At 40.2% G+C, this 19376-nt stretch overlaps 1 long non-coding RNA gene across 1 annotated transcript; it reads left to right on the top strand.

Annotated features, from left to right (window-relative positions):
• Nucleotides 1-1029: 1029 nt before the first annotated feature.
• Nucleotides 1030-2695, top strand: LOC125607314. Its single transcript, XR_007338480.1, has 2 exons — nt 1030-1173; nt 1490-2695. It is a non-coding gene; the product is annotated as an uncharacterized LOC125607314 (long non-coding RNA).
• The last annotated feature ends 16681 nt before the right edge of the window (nt 2696-19376 follow it).

Below are 19376 nucleotides of genomic sequence, written 5' to 3'. Positions count from 1 at the left end.
TTTATCAGGAGACTAACCAGGATCTAACATGATGATCGGTGTTAGAATCCAAGCTAATCAACTGGGCCTCGCGATCGACTGGATCAGTCTTGGCCCATCAGGCCATCGCTCGATCGACTCAGCCTCACGATCAAATGACCGACTGGATCAGTATCGGCCCATCAAGCCATCGCTCGGCTGGAAAGCCCATTAAACATCAAATTAAGCCCAAACTGCCAGGATGAACGAGTGAGAGACATGTAGAGCCTATAAAAGAAGAACGAATGGGAAGAAGAAAGGGATCCGCAAGTAGACACTAAGAGATTGACGGCAAGATCTAGGGTTTACGATCAATCGCCTTGCTTAGTGTTTCTGTCGGAGTCTTTCAACAAAGCTCCGACCTTTTCCTTCTTTCCCTAATCTCTTTGTAACCTCGACTGTTTATCTCATATTGTGAATAGAACGTCTTTGTAAGACCCACAAAAACCGAGTTCATTTCACTATCGTTCAACCTACCAAACTCGTACTCAACAGGTTTAATATGCTAATTATCTGATATGTTATCGGTGAACTCACCACTATCAATACCGTGTGATGGCGACCATCAAATTGATAAGTAAATTTCTAATTCATGCCGAACTCAACACTGAATAAATAATTTTATACATTTTAAAATAAAACACGTGGTTTGCATTCCTTACACTGTTCTTCTTGTCGCAGTGATGTGTATGTGACCTTGAGTTAGCATTAAACAGGTTTTGTTGGTATACTATTTCCGATCTGGTTCTGTTTTCAAATACTGACTATATCACTTTCATGGCAGGGAAAACAAACAATGTGTTCTTGAAGAATTTTTAAGTTAGACGACTAATCATATTCGAGTGGACAAAAAATATATTCTAAAAACTCAACTCACACTATTTTTTGTTTTTTCATTTGCTATTGTATGCAACCATCAACTGTTTCGCTTAAACATTGGTTAAAATATCAGGTTTCAAATAAATGAAAAAAGTACATTCGCCACCGCAGTTCAAATTATTTTGATTTATTAAGTTTATATGGGATAGATAATTCATTCTTTCGGTGTTCAAATCTCATTGCAGCTCGAAATCTACTGAACTGGATGATCTATAGAGGAGTGACTTAGCTACGATAAATCTGAGAAGAAGCAGCTTCTTTTATTATTTTTGAAAGGTGTGTTCTGCCAAATAGTGTAAACAAAATATGTTTTAAATTTTTTTAGTCTCGATTCTAAAAAAGAATTTTCGGCTGATATAAGAGAATATTATATCATTTTTATATGTTTTATAGGTATCATATTCTTCCTAATGAAAAATAAAGTATTCTTCATATTTTTGTCTCGATTTTAAGGCATCCCTATTGTCTAATTAATACGCATGTGTTAGTTAAAATGCTTCAAGATAAGGACTCACCAAGGAAATTAGCGGAATTTTCTTTGATATTTAACATTTCACTTCTTTAAAGCTTGCTCTTTATATAATATTCGTAGATTATGTAATGTGAGGCTGATGCAGTGGCAAATTCAACGCTCTTATCTCTAAATTTGTCTTTTCTTTGTTTCGGGTAAACTTGCTTTTTGTTTAATGAATTGTAGTTCAGCCAGAAAAATGTAACTATGTATAATGATATTTGCTTGGTGTTTACCACATTATAGCTTCAATGTAACAAAAGCAATCCACGTTTAAGTTTTGAATGAATCCTCAAAAATTTAACGAGATGTGTCTAGCCAGCATATATATATATATATATATATATATATATATATTCTAAAATGTAGAAGTACTATATCTAATTATTACGAGTATACATATCTCTTTTGTAAAATGTATGGACACTATATCTAATTATTACAAATTATTTCAAAATCAACAAATATTAAAATGTTATAAAATACTCTAATATAAAATGCTAATATAGTCTTATAGAATAATTCTAGGAACAATGATGCAAGATTGAAAGAAAATTAATGCATAGTCATGTGTTAGACAAATACTTTATTTTTCATGACCATAAAATTAATTTAAATTTCACTAGAACATATATTATCATCGAAATCCGGCGCGTAGCGCCAGGCTACCCTAGTGTATATATATATATTATATGCTTCCAATAAGCATCCCCTTCTTGATATATTTTATAAAATTCGCTTTTACGCTTCCAAAGGTTTCTGCTTCCGTGCATCTTCCTGTGATTCCATGCAACATAAGTTTGCAGAATTTGTTCGTTTCCAAGTTCTTTTAACAATTTTGCGAATCCACTTCCTTCTCACGGTTAGCAACTGACATGGCCCTTATTCTGCCCCTGCAGACGAGTGTGATACAGTGCCTTGCTTTTTCATTTTCCAGGCATTAGGTGATCCTCTTTGAAATGCTTTAACATGTGAGAGTTATCACCACATATGAGAAGGTCATCAGCATATATCAACACACCCAACTCAATATTTTTAAACGAGTATGAGAAGAGTGAGTAGTCTTCATAAAACTAAAAAAAATCAAAAACGAAGTACCGCATCTGAGAGAGGCAAAGAATGCTAATGTAAATGAAATCTGAAAGATGCATTGAATTGTGTGTACAATATATAGACTGTGTAAATATACTTGCCTAAGTACCCTACTTGTAATGTATTATATATATGGTGTAATCTCAGTATAATAAGATCATTCAATCATTAACCTCTATTGAGTACATTCAACAATCCTGAGACAAGAGATCCAAGTTTGTGATGTCAAGACTCAGGATGATCCAGATAAGAGCAGAGGAGATGTATTTGTTTCTGAGCGTTTTCTGCAGAGAATATAACAGTTATATTGGGAGTTTGTCTCTCAGGTTTAAAAGAGGAGTAAGGTGAAGCCAAGTCTCTTTTTGGATCGGTCAGTGATTAGTTTAATCAATCTGATAGAGAGATTGGTTACAACCTAGAGACACACGACACGTCGTGATCAGAGTTATATTCACATTTAATATCCCAAACAGTTTATGAAATAAAGATGTGAAGCTGAGTGGTTACTGCTTATAAAGTGACATAGCTATATATATTTTGTGACACCCCGATTACATAATAAAATATTACGATAAATAGCTCTGATACCAAAAATGTGACACTCCGATTACATAATAAAATATTACGATAAATAAATAGCTCTAATACCAAAAATTATCAGACCCGGCTTTCTCTTTTTTTTTTGAAACACTACCCGACTTTCTCAAAATAATATAAATGCGAAAATAAAATAATAATAATAATATAATACAACCGAAATAATAATAATAATCTCCATATCATAATATAAAAGTAAATTCGATACCACAAGGCCTAAAGGCCCAATAACGATAACATCCGAAATATAAAGTACGACATGAACCGAAAGTCCAAAATACAAGATAACATAAACAATAGATAGGAGCCCAAAGGCCCAAAAGCGATAAAACGATAAAAGTGATAGAAGTCCAAAGCTCGATAGTAGTAAAAGCCCAAAAGCACCGGTCCGGTATAATCACTCCTGCTCATCGGTCTCACCTGAAAGGAGAAAGAAGCAGGGGTGAGCGACAGAAGAATCGCCCAGTGAGGTATGGGGATGCTAAACCGCAAACCACTGACTGAATTCATAGCACTACTAAAATGTAGGCCTAGCTCTAGCATGAAACAAACACGGCGTCTATTACACCACACAAAACAATCAAAATATGTCTAGTGGACTAGACATGCTACAACCAATGCGATGATATCATACCGCATTTCCTTATAAGGATATAAATATATATGACTCTACAAGCGTCGTAAATACAGTAGTCCACTCTGTACCCCCGCAATCTCCACAAACAAGCGGCCTAGTACAAACGTCTCTGTACCCCGCTAAACACACGGCCTAGTACAGATATCTCTGTACCCTGCGATCTCTCAAACAAAACGGCCTAGTACAAACGTCTCTATACCCCTGCTAAACACACGGCCTAGTACAGATATCTCTGTACCCCGCGATCTCTCAAACAAAACGGCCTAGTACAAACGTCTCTGTACCCCGCTAAACACACGGCCTAGTACATATATCTCCGTACCCCGCGATCTCTCAAACATGCGGCCTAGTGCAATCACCCTGCACCCCGAAATCTCAACACGTGGACTAGCATATATACATATATATATATATATTTAACAGTTCTTAGCATCAATCATTTCAATCAACCGTTGAATCCTATATTATCCTATTTCCGGTTTAACAATCAATATCAATAATGAACAAGCAAGACTCTCAAACAGACTCAATTCACAGAGACGGATCATGTTTCGAAACTAAACTTTCCATAATGGTAGTACTAAACTAGCTCGGGATTTAAACGGAGAAGCCCTCACCTTAGCAACAAGAAGAAGTGGTATCTATGGACTCTAGATGCTCAAATAGACTCCAAATCTGAAACCAGGGCGAGAAATCGAGTCAAAACGCCTTTCGAATGGTTTAAAACGAGTCTGGTCAAGGTTTATGGAAAAGTCAACTCGCTGGTCAAAGATCAATCTGGTCAACCCTTGATCAGAAATCAATTTGACTTAACCGACCGGTTTACCCTAACCGAATTGAAATCAATTTAAACCGGTCAGACCAACTGGTTGACCGAGTCACCGAGTTGACTTACCGGGTTGGCGAGTCGTCGGCGAGTCACCGGCGCCGGTCATCGGTGGCGGCGGCGACGGCGGGTGGCGGTGTCTTACCGGAAAAGTCACCGGCGACGGCGGAGGTGTGGTGGCGATACGGCGGCAGCTTCCCGGCGTCGGGCTGACGGCGGCCGAGCACGGCGGCTTTGGCGAACGACGGCCGGAGACGGCGGCACGTCTGTTTCACGCGCTGGAGAAGGGCGATCTTCCGGGGGCGCGTGAGGGCTCGTCCGGACTCCGATTGCAGCGCGGTCGGTGTGTATGGCTTCGTCTCGACGAGGGGAACACGATGGTGGTCTTTCATGCATGAAATTCACAGTGGTTAGGAAGTTATGGGTGATTTACTAAAACGGCCGAAACTGAACTAAATGCATGGCGGTTTGCGGTGGTTACCTAGCGTTGCGAGCGGTGGTGATGAGCTCAGCTTGGTCACGGCGTGCGGTTACTCCGGCGAACTCCGGTGATGGCTCAGCCTCTGCAAAAGTTCCCCATTCTCAATCTCTCAACTCTTTCTTTCTAGCTTATGATTTTCTTGGATGGTTTCGGTAGAGAAAACAAAATGAAAGGAGTTTTTATACCCATTACCTTGGGCTAATTTGATTGGTCTTGGGCCTTTGCTGGTTTGAATATGTGGACTTGGGTTTGGGTCATTACAATTCTCCCCAACTAATAAGGAATTCGACCCTGAATTCGAATCACCAACTGGCTCTCCAATATCGTCCGAAAATAGCTCCGAATATTCAATCCTCATCTCTGCCTCGGACTCCCAAGTCTCCTCCTGAATATCGTCTCTCTTCCAACGAACTTTGACCAACATGGTCATCATACCATGATCTTCTCTCACTTGACGATCCAATAACTCTAATTGCTGACACGGCGCATGAAAATTTCTACCAAGGTCACTGGGCGGCTGCTTCAAAATGAGCTCCGGTTCTCTCAGGACTTTCCTCAAAACCGAAACATGAATCACGTCATGGAAGTCTGATAACTCTTCTGATAAATCTAATCGGTAGGCAACTGCTCCAATCCGCTCCAAAATAGGATATGGTCCCATATATCTCGGCTTAAGCTTCTTTAGTTTTCGAGTCTTAGATCCTCCCTGAAATGTCCTCATTTTCAGGTATACCAGATCGCCAACCTGAAACTCCAAATCCTTACGCCGCTTATCTGCATAACTCTTCTTACGGTCATGGATTTCCTTAACCCAAACCTTGAGCATCTCAACCTGCTCTACCGTCTCTTGAACCATGGCTGGTTCTATCTTGTTGGGGTCAAAAACGGTGATGACAGAATTAACACCCGAAAACCCTCGGAAATCGTATTTTCGAAAAGATAGTAAAAGAAAAATATGATTTTCGTAAAAAATAACCAATACGAAGTTTTTACGAAGAAGTATCCTTGAAAGCTCAAAGTGGAAAAACCAAGCTCGGTCATTGCGCAACTACCGCACATGCACGCTATCCGGTCGCTACGTAGCGCCGAGTTCGAGCCAAAGCTCGGTCGCTACGTAGCGATCGAGCCCAAGCCAAAGCTCGGTCGCTACGTAGCGACCGAGCGCCCGTCCCGCTCGGTCGCTACGTAGCAACTGAGCTCGGCCAAGCTCGGTCGCTACGTAGCGACCGAGCATCCGTTCCACTCGGTCGCTACGTAGCGACCGAGCTCGAGCCAAAGCTCGGTCGCTACGTAGCGACCGAGCCCGAGCCCGAGCCAAAGCTCGGTCGCTACGTAGCGACCGAGCGTCCGTCCCGCTCGGTCGCTACGTAGCGACCGGGCTCGAGCAAAGCTTGGTCGCTACGTAGCGACCGAGCTCTTCCGAAATGTCGATACGACACCAGTCCATGCATTCTCGTCAAACCTTCGATGCTATCTCCCGAAGACCGTAGCCAACTCGGTTCATGTTTTCCGCTATTCTAAATCATCGATCAAACTTTGCGGATTGAAACCGCGGAAAGTTAGTTCTTTATCGAAAGAAATCGTAGTAAACGCTTCGAGTCGGAAGACGGCCCAAAGGGATCTAAAACACGACTCGAGGCCCACCCTACGATTTCTCAACCAAAAGCCCGTAAATCGTGGTACGATTTACGCTTGGCGCGTAAGGAAAGATAAATGTCAAGTTTCTGGGGATAAATACAAAATTTTGAGGATAATTACGAAGATCGGAAAAAATAGAATATCTCCATTTTATGCTATGACGGCTTAAGGGCAGAAGAGTAAAAGCGTAAACCGACCTTGAAGCAAGTATATAAGGAGTCCAAGGCGAGAGGCATGGGGAGAGACTTTTTTCAGAGCAAAACTTAGCACTTACAGTATTTAGGCAATTTTCCGTTTTTGTTATTTCGAGCTGCGACTCAATTAGGTTTAGCCGTCTTAGGGTTGCTCGAACTAGGAATCTCGCCGACAGCTCTCGAGTCCAGGCTTATACCTTGTTGTAACGCTCATACGCAGATTCGGAACAAGATCTACTTTTCTCTCTTTTCAATCTCTAATACTTTATCGTTGTTATTCTCGTGTTCTGATTGCTTGACGTGTGGTAATTAGCAGATATCCGGATCCTCTGGGAAATTAGGGTTTTCCTAGTTTCCTTATTTAAACGGAAATCGACAGTGCGAATTTCGGTTCCCACATATCTCACGTTGCTCCCCCACTTCTGTCCAACAAAGTGGTGTGCGACAAGGTCTACCATATAGAGCCTCATATGGTGCCATCCCAATACTCGAATGATAGCTGTTGTTGTAGGCAAACTCGGCTAGAGGTAGGTACTTCACCCAACTACCTTCCCAATCTAAGACGCAAGCCCTGAGCATATCCTCTAAGGTCTGGATAGTCCTCTCTGACTGACCATCTGTCTGCGGGTGATAAGCCGTACTCATATGGACTTTTGTCCCAAGTGCCTTCTGAAAGGCTCTCCAAAACTCAGATGTGAACTTTACATCCCGATTCGATACAATGCTCACGGGAACTCCGTGCAATCTCACAATCTCGCTAATGTAGATCTGTGCCAACTGATCGGCTCTGTCTGTCTTCTTAATCACTAGGAAATGGGCTGACTTGGTAAGTCTATCCACGATCACCCATATGGCATTTTTCCCTCCTGATGTGGTCGGCAAACCCATCACAAAATCCATAGTTACCATTTCCCATTTCCACTCTGGCAAAGGCAGGTTCTGTAATAACCCGTTAGGCACCTGATGCTCAGCCTTAACCATCTGACACGTTTGACATTGCGATACAAATGAAGCAACATCCCTCTTCATACCAGGCCAATGGTAATATCGCTTCATATCCCTGTACATCTTCGTATTCCCTGGGTGGTTAGAAAAATTCTAGTGGTGTGCTTGCCGTAAGATCTCCTTCCTTAACGGCTCATTATCTGGCACACAAACCCGCTTCCGATACATGAACATCCCGCTGGAGGCTGTATGATAACCAATACTCTCCATCTCGATCTGCTTACACAAAGCTTCATCATTATCTTGAGGTTTGCGTATCCTCCACAGTAAATCTGCCTGCTCCACAGCCTCAACGCCAACTGTCTCTCCATCCACGGTAACTGCACACAATCTGAGGCTAGCAAGTGTCCCAGTAAGCTCTTGAACCTCTTTGGTTCCCGATACATTGCTTATGCGCCTACTCAAGGCATCTGCCACATGATTGGCTTTTCCCGGATGATATGTGATCTCGAAGTTGTAGTCTACTAACAACTCCATCCATCTACGCTGCCTCAAATTCATGTCTGCCTGCGTAAATATGTACTTCAGACTCTGGTGGTCCGTGAAAATTTTCACCTTCTCTCCATACAAGTATGACCTCCAGATCTTCAATGCAAATACAACTGCTGCCAACTCCAAATCATGCGTAGGATAATTGGCCTCGTGAGGCCTCAACTGTCATGATGCATAGGCAATGACCTGATCCTCCTGCATCAGTACACATCCCAATCCGGTGCCTAACGCATCAGTGTAGACCTTATATGGTATTCCTGGCCTCGGAAGTACCAAAACTGGCGCATGGGTCAGCTGTCGCTTCAACTCAGTGAAACTCCTCGAACATTCATCTATCCAATCAAAATCGGCTGTCTTTTCCTGTTAGCCGTGTCATTGGCTTTGCAATGCTAGCAAAACGTTTGACATACTTTCTGTAGTATCCAGCCAAACCGAGAAAATTGCGAATCTTCGTCGCACTCTTAGGTGCTGGCCACTCTGAAATGGCGGTAATCTTCTCCTGATCTACGGCAACTCCTGCTTCTGAAACCACGTGACCCAAAAATCCAATCTTCCTCTGCCAAAAGATACACTTACTTAGCTTGGCAAACAACTGATGTTCCCGAAGCTTACCCAACACAATCCGCAAGTGCTCAGCATGCTCTTCTCTACTCCGAGAATAAACCAAGATGTCGTCGATGAAAACGATCACACACTTATCCAAGTGCTCTTGAAACACATCATTCATGAGCTTCATGAATGCTGCCGGTGCGTTTGTCAACCCAAATGGCATCACCACAAACTCGTAATGTCCATAACGTGTACGGAATACCGTCTTCCGCACATCTCCCTCAGCTATCGCAATCTGGTGGTATCCCGATGCTAAGTCAATCTTAGAGAACCATGAAGCTCCCTGCAACTGGTCTAACAACTCGTCGATACGCGGGAGCGGGTACTTATTCTTGATGGTCACTTTGTTCAGACCTCTATAGTCGATACAAAGTCTAAAAGTCCCATCTTTCTTCTTCACAAACAACACTGGTGCTCCCCACGGTGAAGTACTCGGTCTGATAAACCCCTTATCAGATAGCTCCTCCAATTGTTTCTTTAACTCTGCCATCTCAGTTGGTGCGAGACGGTATGGAGCTCGTGAAACTGGTGCTGCTCCTGGCTCTACTTCTATCATAAGACCGTCCGCTCTAGCTGGTGGTGGCCCTTTTAAAGCCTCAAAAACGTCCTCGTACTCGGCGACCACTGGAATATCATGCAGTTTCTGCTTACCGTCCTCCTTAACCATCGAAATGGTTGCCAAAAATCCCTCTGCTCCACCCTCTAATAATTCTTCTGCACGCAACATGGAGACGATAGGAATTTCCCGGTGTGTCTGAATGCCTTCGTAAATGATCTTTCCTTCTTCTCTAGGGATATTAACTCTTGCCTTCGGACAATCCAAGACTACTCAATGTCGCGACAACCAATCCATCCCAAGTATAATATCGTAGAAGCTCATCTCCAACTCCGTCAAATCTCTGAGCAACTCAACTCCTGCAAGAATAACTGGTACATCGTGATGAATGCCAACTGCTCCCAGCTTCTCCGTGCCGGCAGTCTGAATCTGCTTAGCCTTCGGTTCGAAGACACCCCGAAAAGACCAAGACTGGACTAAGCGCGGACTCACAAAACTATGAGATGCTCCCGTGTCAAATAAGGTATAAGCTGACTCTCCTCCAACCGAAATTGATCCTACACAAGATTTTTACTAACTACACATAATAACCACACACCAAAATATTCAGAGACAATAAGTATGGAAAAGTCACATACCCGCTATCGGCTCAGCTCCTTGGGGATCTCCAACCGCAAACACACGTGGAGCGATGGCTGGACGCTTCAGTGGTGGTGGAAGCGCTGCATTGCCCCTCCTCGGACAATCTCTGTAAATGTGACCTGGCTGGTTGCAGCCGTAACAGTTCCTCGCTGCCGCTGCTGGTGCTACTGCCGCTGCTGGCGCTGCAACCTGAGTACGTGACGGCTTCCTACAATTCTTCAAGATATGCCCAGACATACCACAGTTAAAGCACTGGAGACATTCCCCAAAATGCTGGCGATGACAACGCCCCCAACGGGGTACTCCAGTCTGTTCCCAAGTCCTCTTTTGTGATCCCGAAGTCCCTCCGGCCTTAGGCTGAAATGCTTTGGAGAACTTCTACTCCTCTACCATACATTTCTCCTGCACAGCTGCCTTCCCTACCAGATCCTCCAAACTGGTGTAGGTAACCACACTGCATCTACCACGAAGCTCTACTCGCATCCCATCTAAGAACCTCCTGATCAGATCCTCCTCATCAATGGTGTTACCCACAAATCTGCGGAGTTGGTTAAACTCCCGCTCATACTCCCTCACAGACTTTGCTCCCTGCCTCAAATGCTCGAAGTCATTCTTCTTCTCATGCAAAGCTTATCTCGAAAAATACTTCTTGGTGAACGCGTAAAGAAAATCATCATATGTCAGCTCGCCACGGTGCATCAATCTCACTCCATCCCACCAGATTGATGCGTCTCCACGCAAATAAAGCTCAGCGATGTTAAGCTTGAGCCTTGGCGGGCACGAGATGGTCTTCAAACACTTATCCAAACTGTGCTTCCAATCGTGAGCAACTGTAGGTTCCGTCATCCCACTGAAATGCTCCAAACTCACATACTTCATCTGTCCCAACACCCTGATAAATGTCTCATCAACCTCGGGCACCTGAACTGGGAAAGCAGGTGGTGGCGGTGGAACCTGAAAAACTCCTAGAACAGGCTGAACGGGAACCTGAGGATACTGCTGAGCTGGAGCCGGCTGATGTGGAACCTGATGATCATGCTGAACCTGAACAGGTGGGGCCTGCTGCACGTGAATCTGCGGACCCTTCTGCACCTGAACCTGAGGACCATGCGGAATCTGCTGACCCTGCTGAACAGCAGCCATCTGTCTGGCAACCTCCAGAGCAGCTACTCGGGCAGCCTCCTGGGCAGCTTGCTGGACTGCCTCCTGTGCAGCCTGCCTAGCCGCATCCTGAACCATCGTTCTCAAAGCATCCTGATCAATAGGTGGAGCCGCCTGCTGCGGAACTGCGGGCTGAACATGCTCGTCCTCAGCCTCAACCTCTCTAGCATCTCTGACGGTCTGAGTACGAACAACTCTCTTCCTAGGCGCCATCTGAAAGGGAAGCGAAAAGTTAACTTCTGCTGAACTCTGGATACCAACATTTAAAGAGGAGTGATTCCGAACGAAAATGTGCTATTTATTTTCATTTTCAAAATTCCCAAATCTCCGAAAATATTTTGAAATCGTCTAAAACCGTTTAAACCGAATAAAACCAGGTCTCCAAAATCGCCATCCCGGGTCGGAGCCAGGATGGAACCCCGTTCTGATACCAGAAATGTGACACCCCGATTACATAATAAAATATTACGATAAATAAATAGCTCTGATACCAAAAATGTGACACCCCGATTACATAATAAAATATTACGATAAATAAATAGCTCTGATACTAAAAATTGTCACACTCGACTTTCTCAAAATAATATAAACGCGAAATTAAAATAATAATAATATAATACAACCAAAATAATAATAATAATCTCCAAAAGTCAATTCGATACCACATGGCCTAAAGGCCCAATAACGATAACATCCGAAATATAAAGTACGACATGAACTGAAAGTCCGAAATACGAGATAACATAAACGATAGATAGGAGCCCAAAGGCCCAAAAGCGATAAAACGATAAAAGTGATAGAAGTCCAAAGCTCGATAGTAGTAAAAGCCCAAAAGCACCGGTCCGGTATAATCACTCCTGCTCATCGGTCTCACCTGAAAGGGAAAAGAAGGAGGGGTGAGTGACAGGGGAATCACCCAGTAAGGTATGGGGATGCTAAACCGCAAACCACTGACTGAGTTCATGGCACTACTAAAATGTAGGCCTAGCTCTAGCATGAAACAAACACGGCGTCTATTACACCACACAAAACAATCAACATATGTCTAGTGGACTAGACATGCTACAACCAATACGATGATATCATAACGCATTTCCTTATAAGGATGTAAATATATATGACTCTACAAGCGTCGTAAGTACAGTAGTCCACTCTGTACCCCCGCAATCTCCACAAACAAGCGGCCTAGTACAAACGTCTCTGTACCCCGCTAAACACACGGCCTAGTACAGATATCTCTGTACCCCGCGATCTCTCAAACAAAACGGCCTAGTACAAACTTCTCTGTACCCCCGCTAAACACACGGCCTAGTACAGATATCTCCGTACCCCGCGATCTCTCAAACAAAACGGCCTAGTACAAATGTCTCTGTACCCCGCTAAACACACGGCCTAGTACAGATATCTCCGTACCCCGCGATCTCTCAAACATGCGGCCTAGTGCAATCACCTATGCACCCCGCAATCTCAACACATGGACTAGCATATATACATATATATATTTAACAGTTCTTAACATCAATCATTTCAATCAACCGTTGAATCCTCTATTATCCTATTTCCGGTTTAACAATCAATATCAATAATGAACAAGCAAGACTCTCAAACAGACTCGATTCACAGAGACGGATCATGTTTTGAAACTAAACTTTCCATAATGGTAGTACTAAACTAGCTCGGGATTTAAACGGAGAAGCCCTCACCTTAGCAACAAGAAGAAGTGGTATCTATGGACTCCAGATGCTCAAATAGACTCCAAATCTGAAACCAGGGCGAGAAATCGAGTCAAAACGCCTTTCGAATGGTTTAAAACGAGTCTGGTCAAAGTTTATGAAAAAGTCAACTCGCTGGTCAAAGATCAATCTGGTCAACCCTTGATCAGAAATCAATTTGACTTAACCGACCGGTTTACCCTAACCGAATCAAAATCAATTTAAACCGGTCAGACCAACCGGTTGACCGAGTCACCGAGTTGACTCACCGGGTCGACTAAGCCGGGTTGGCGAGTCGTCGGCGAGTCATCGGCGGCGGCGGCAACGGCGGATGGCGGTGTCTTACCGGAAAAGTCATCGGCGACGGCGGAGGTGCGGCGGCGATATGGCGGCAGCTTCCCGGTGTCGGGCGCACGGCGGCCGAGCACGGCGGCTTCGGCGAACGGCGGCGCGTCTGTTTCACGCGCTGGCGAAGGGCGATCTTCCGGGGGGCGCGTGAGGGCTCGTCCGGACTCTGATTGCAGCACGGTCAGTTTCTATGGCTTCGTCTCGACGAGAGAAACACGATGGTGGTCTTTCATGCACGAAATTCGCAGTGGTTAGGAAGTTATGGGTGATTTACTAAAACGGCCGAAACTGAACTAAGGGCCTGACTGGTTCAAACGCAGCGGTTGCGGTTGCGGTTGCGGGAGTTTGTGGATGCGGGCGGTTGCGGTTTCTAGCGGTTTTAAGAGATTTGTACGACTGGTACTGCGGTTTAAAATTAGTGCGTTTGCGGGTGACTTATGACTGGTTAACTACCAAATGCGGTAAAAGTCAAATAATAAATTAACAATATTTATATTTAATATAATTATAAAAATATCAAAAATCATAAAATTATAATAAATATAAAATTTATATTTAGAAAGTTATAATTTTAATTTTTGAAAATTTATTGAAATTGTTTTTATTATAAAATTTTATAATATTAATTAAAATATAATATATATATTTTAATATTTTCATAATTTCAATTTTAAAATTTTTATTAAATATTTTTACTTTTGTATATATATTGTTTTAAAAAAAAAGAAAAAAATTTTACCCTCCAGCAACCGCCCGCAACCGCAAACGCTAGCTGGAGCCAGCTTTTGAATTTATGAGATTCGAAGCGGTTTCAAGCGGTTTAGAGCGATTTGAGTGATTGTTGCAAACCGCCGACAACCGCTACCAACCGCAAAAACTGCGTTTGCGGGGGGTAGCGGTAAAACCAGTCGCCCCCTAAATGCATGGCGGTTTGCGGTGGTTACCTAGGGTTGCGAGCGGTGGTGATGAGCTCAGCTTGGTCACGGCGTGCGGTTACTCCGGCAAACTCCGGTTATGGCTCAGCCTCTGCAAAAGTTCCCCATTCTCAATCTCTCAACTCTTTCTCTCTAACTTATGATTTTCTTGAATGGTTTGGTAGAGAAAACAAAATGAAAAGGAGTTTTTATAGCCATTATCTTAGACTAATTTGATTGGGCTTGGACCTTTGCGGGTTTGAATATGTGGACTTGGGTTTGGGTCATTACATATCCCTTTATTATTAATAGAGAAGCAATTTTAAAGAATACCCTTTAAAGTGCAACATATTTACGAGCATGCCATTTGCTGACGTGTCATCATGAGAGCTACTCTCAGCAACCATTGATATAGACCCACTCATTACTAGAGTATTTACAATTATTTTCACTGGTCAGACTTTATTGTCGAGACTTATACACATGCATATAGTACGGTTTTATAAAATGTGTCGTGTTCTCTTTCTCACAATGATTATAACCTATAGTAATTCTCATGTAAATATTTTATAAAATTTAAAGCCTCTGCTCTACTATATGTCCTGGCCGAAAATAATCAAGCACACATCCAAACGATCGTATAACATATAAGATGAACTGTCTTTTATAATCAAACAAACATCAAAACGACTGTAAAACACACATCAAATTGCAAATTGTGTTGTGTTAATTTCTGCCGGTTTAGGTTTTGTATTTTATTCGAGAATCAAGGTTACGTATGGTAATGGCTACGAATCAATGTTTCGTTTGTTGTCGAACATAACAGTGAAATCAACATTTACAGGACAAACTGGCTATAAGTTTCAATCATGTTCTTCTCTTATTTTGAACAAATGTTCCAAAATCTTCATATTAGTAGAGTCTACCGTTTTAAATTTCTCATATTTGTGGGTTTCGAAATTGTTTCTCTATTCATATCAGCTATGTTTTTTTTCTTTTCTGGGATCCTCTAAATCTAAAATATATATTTCTAAAAACGCCTCTGAATATTTTACATGAAGAATTTCTTTATCATTTTCTTTATTAAGTAAAGAACGTTATGCTTTAATTCCATGCAAGTCTAACAAGATTATACTTGAATTTCCACACTATACAAATTTTTATAAAGAAACATTGTTCTTAACTTTGAATCTGGTCAGAGTACGGTTAGCCAAATTATATTTTAAAAGACTTATTCTTAGGTCCACCCCTAGGGTGAACCTCTAGGTTCACCAATCAATAGAATTGTTTTATTTTATATTCGATATCTTTTAAAAAAGGAAACAAAATATTGTCAAATTATATTATGTTTTTAAATTTAAAAAGTAATAATTACAAAAAAAATATTTTACGTCGTCAGCATAACATTAAACTCTAAACCCTAAATTCTAATCCCTAAACCCTTAATCCTAAACTCTAAACCCTTGGATAAATCCTAAACTCTAGGATAAATCCAAAACTCTAAATCAAAATCACTATACACTAAAACATTCAAGCGTTTAGGGTTTAGTGTTTTAGTGTTTTTTATTTAGAGTTTAGGATTTATCCAAGGGTTTAGGGTTTACCCAAGGGTTTAGAGTTTACCCAAGGGTTTAGGATTTACTCAAGGGTTTAGGATTTATCCAAGGGTTTAGGGTTTAGGGTTTAGTGTTTTAGTGTTTTTTATTTAGAGTTTAGGATTTATCCAAGAGTTTAGGGTTTACCCAAGGGTTTAGGGTTTACCCAAGGGTTTAGGATTTACTCAAGGGTTTAGGATTTATCCAAGGGTTTAGGGTTTAGGATTTAGGGTTTAGGGATTAGGATTTAGGGTTTAGTGTTTTGTTGAGAACATTAAAAATATATATTTTTTTTAATTCTTTTTCTGTAACTATTATCTTTTTTTTATTTTAAAAACATAATATAATTTGAGAATATTTTGTTTCCTTTTTAAGAGATATCAAAATTAAAATAATGAAATCCTATTGGTTGAACCTAGAGGTTCACCCTAGGGAGTGAACCCAAGAACGACTCATTTTTAAATACTTAAATTTTGAGTAGAAAATTGTAACATTAAATATATGACTCAAATTTGGGTAACTTTGAACAATCATAAAGAGTGCAATTTTTTTTAAAAAAAATTGAATTGGTCATCACGCTAATTATACATTGAATGTAAATATATATATATACGTATTTTATTAATCAATGCTACCATCTATAAATTTATTTTACGGCAAGTAAATTTTCCGTATGGTTAGTTAAATATTCCCTTATCTTTATAATTGAATATATTTCATTGCAAAAGAGGAAATCCTACATTTGTCAAAAAAAAAAAAGAGGAAATCCTACATATCATATGCTTATAGAAAATAATCAGAGATGTTATCATTCACTGTGTTTATGCCTTAATTGGATCCTGTCGAGAAATTAATATATTAATATAGGAAAGTCTTCGTTTCAAGAGCTAACATTTCGGCATATAGGTTGTTGTATACATTTATTTACAAACTAGTGGCATGCCTGCCGGGCGGGCGGTTGTATTTTGTTGTAATTCTTATGTTTTTGATGTAGCCATGTTTTGGAGTTATTTGTTTGTGTTGAATTTACTTCATTTTTGAAAGTTGAATATACGTTGAGGGATAGATATTCTTCTGTTCTCTTTTGATGATTAATGAAACTTGAAAAATTAGGTAATGTTTGAATTAAATTTGTCCGGTTGAAACAAACGTCAAATGAATAATAACATGAAGAGTTCTGTTTATATTCCAATGCCTTGACAAAGAAGTAAAACCTTATTTCATTCTCCTTAAGCAAACGATAATGACCTAATATAATAACTGTTGGTAATTCTAATAATAATAGAAACTTTCACTAATCATAATTTATTATTTAAAATCAAAATACATAAATGATAAAGTTTAAATGGAAATAACTTAGATGAAAATTAAGGAATAAAACATGAAAAAAAAGAGAGGCTGGAATGCTTGGTTCTCTCAGTTGCAAACGTTTTGTTCGTTTACATCATGTAAACAAACTTTGTCAATTGCTTATAATAGTAGCACGTATCACAGCGCTCGTGAATATTGTCTCTGTGGCATGCGATGGTCTCTCTTGTGTTACGGTAAGCAGTCATGTAAGACTCAAGTCTTGTGACTCTTATTCCATGGAGTGAGCGCTTGACCCTTCTCCAGCACCTGTCAGCTCGGTTTTTGCTTTGTCTCCATCCAAGGGTATCTAAAATTGCTTGTCCAATTGCCGTTTCTCCCTTAGCTAGCATTATTACACCATAAAGGTAAACAGCTTTTTCGTACGATCCTTCTGCTGCGATCTGAAGATGTAGCAAGCCTCCATTGATGTTTTGGTGGTGGAAATATTGTTGTATCCCCCGTACGTAATGAGCTTGCAAGTTACCGCTTGCGAGGCAATTTTCCATAAGAATTTGGTACCTTTGTAACGCAGCTCGTGGATGAAAGGTTAACGGTGGATATTGAGGTTCCTATAGACAATAGGAACTGCCGCGGAGCGGGCAAGATTAGGAACCGCAGCCAAGAGATTGCGGACTGCTCTCCTGGAGTGCCTTGCTATACGTGAAATGATTTCTGTTTGCATATCAATTGGCATGAGTTCGAGGTTAGAGAGATCTCTGTTTCCGGCCATTGTGATCTGAGTGTTTTTTTCTTCTGGTTAGTGCTTGTGGAAGTTTCAGAGTTTATATGTAGGTGGCAAGGGTTTGGTCTGATCAATATATGTCGAGCAATGTTTATTGCTTGACGTGATCTTGTCTTTGTAATTGATTTTTTTAAAGTAATATTGGAAAGTATGCTTATTTCATAGTAACTGTTTTATATTTTTTTGATAATCATTTGAACTTCGTATATATTGGATTTCATGTATAGTTTAAATTTGGTGTTGACTATCTTTTGTTATCATATTGTATTTAATAGTATAGATATATATGAGAATTGGATTAATGGATTTGTTTTTTTTTTTAATTTTGAATGATTCAGATTAGTTTTTATAAGTAATTAATCTTAGATTTTGTTTATGAATTTTGAATGACTAAGATTTCGTTTATGAATTTTGAATGACCAAGATTTTGTTTATGAATTTTGAATGACTAAGATTAATTTTTATAAGTAAAACGCATAGAAGAAACCCGTTTTGGGCTTAATATATTAAATCAGGTTTGGTGGTTTAGTACACGTTATTATTAAGTTGTTTTAATTTATAAAAATCAGCTTTGGGCTAAGTATCAGAAAATGAACACAGGTTTTGAGCCCATGCGCATAAACCGTTTAATGAGTTTTCTTAAGTTTCCATGCATGGTAAAATCATAGGTCAAACATGATAAAGACGCGGGAAGTAATATTTTTTGTTTGTAGTTTGGTTAAAATATTATTTTGTAATTTGATTAACAGTTTCGGTTTGTTGTAGGAAATATTGAATGAGTATTTGTAATTTTAATTCTGATAATAATGTGTGTATCATTGTGGTAGGTGATTTAAAATATAATCTTTTAAACATTGTGATTATACATCGACTTGTATTTGTTTGGAGTCCAAATTAAATAAATGGGGTATCAATTTAAAAGATTAAATAAACGGGATATCAAATTAAATAAACAGGGTATCATGAGTAAAATAGTGCATATGCGTATTTATATTATATTTAATTTGTTTATTACGTCTGTAAAATTTTATAGTCTTATAATCCAAAAAAAAATTTCAGGCTTGATTTTGTATTTTTTTGTCATCTCGATTATAACTTTATGATCAACGAATTATGATTTGCCATAGGCCTGATTTTCAAGTTCGTATGCGTACGGATAAGATAGCTTAGGTCTTGGTTCTACTCTTGATCGTAAAGCTGGTTTCTTTGTTTTCATTAACGAATGTATTAAGGGACAATGTAATGCTATTATTATTATTATTATTTTTTTTTTGGTCAATGTAATGCTATCTATACTATACTAAAAGTTCTTATTCCTCAACACCTAAGGTATCCACGTCGTTTAATTAAATTGACCAATGACAGAGAGCCTTTTTA

Source organism: Brassica napus, chromosome A3 (genome assembly GCF_020379485.1).
Source record: "Brassica napus cultivar Da-Ae chromosome A3, Da-Ae, whole genome shotgun sequence".
In the NCBI taxonomy this organism is placed as follows: domain Eukaryota; kingdom Viridiplantae; phylum Streptophyta; class Magnoliopsida; order Brassicales; family Brassicaceae; genus Brassica; species Brassica napus.
Note: the sequence above shows the minus strand (reverse complement) of the source record. Positions and strands in the feature narration are given on the sequence as shown.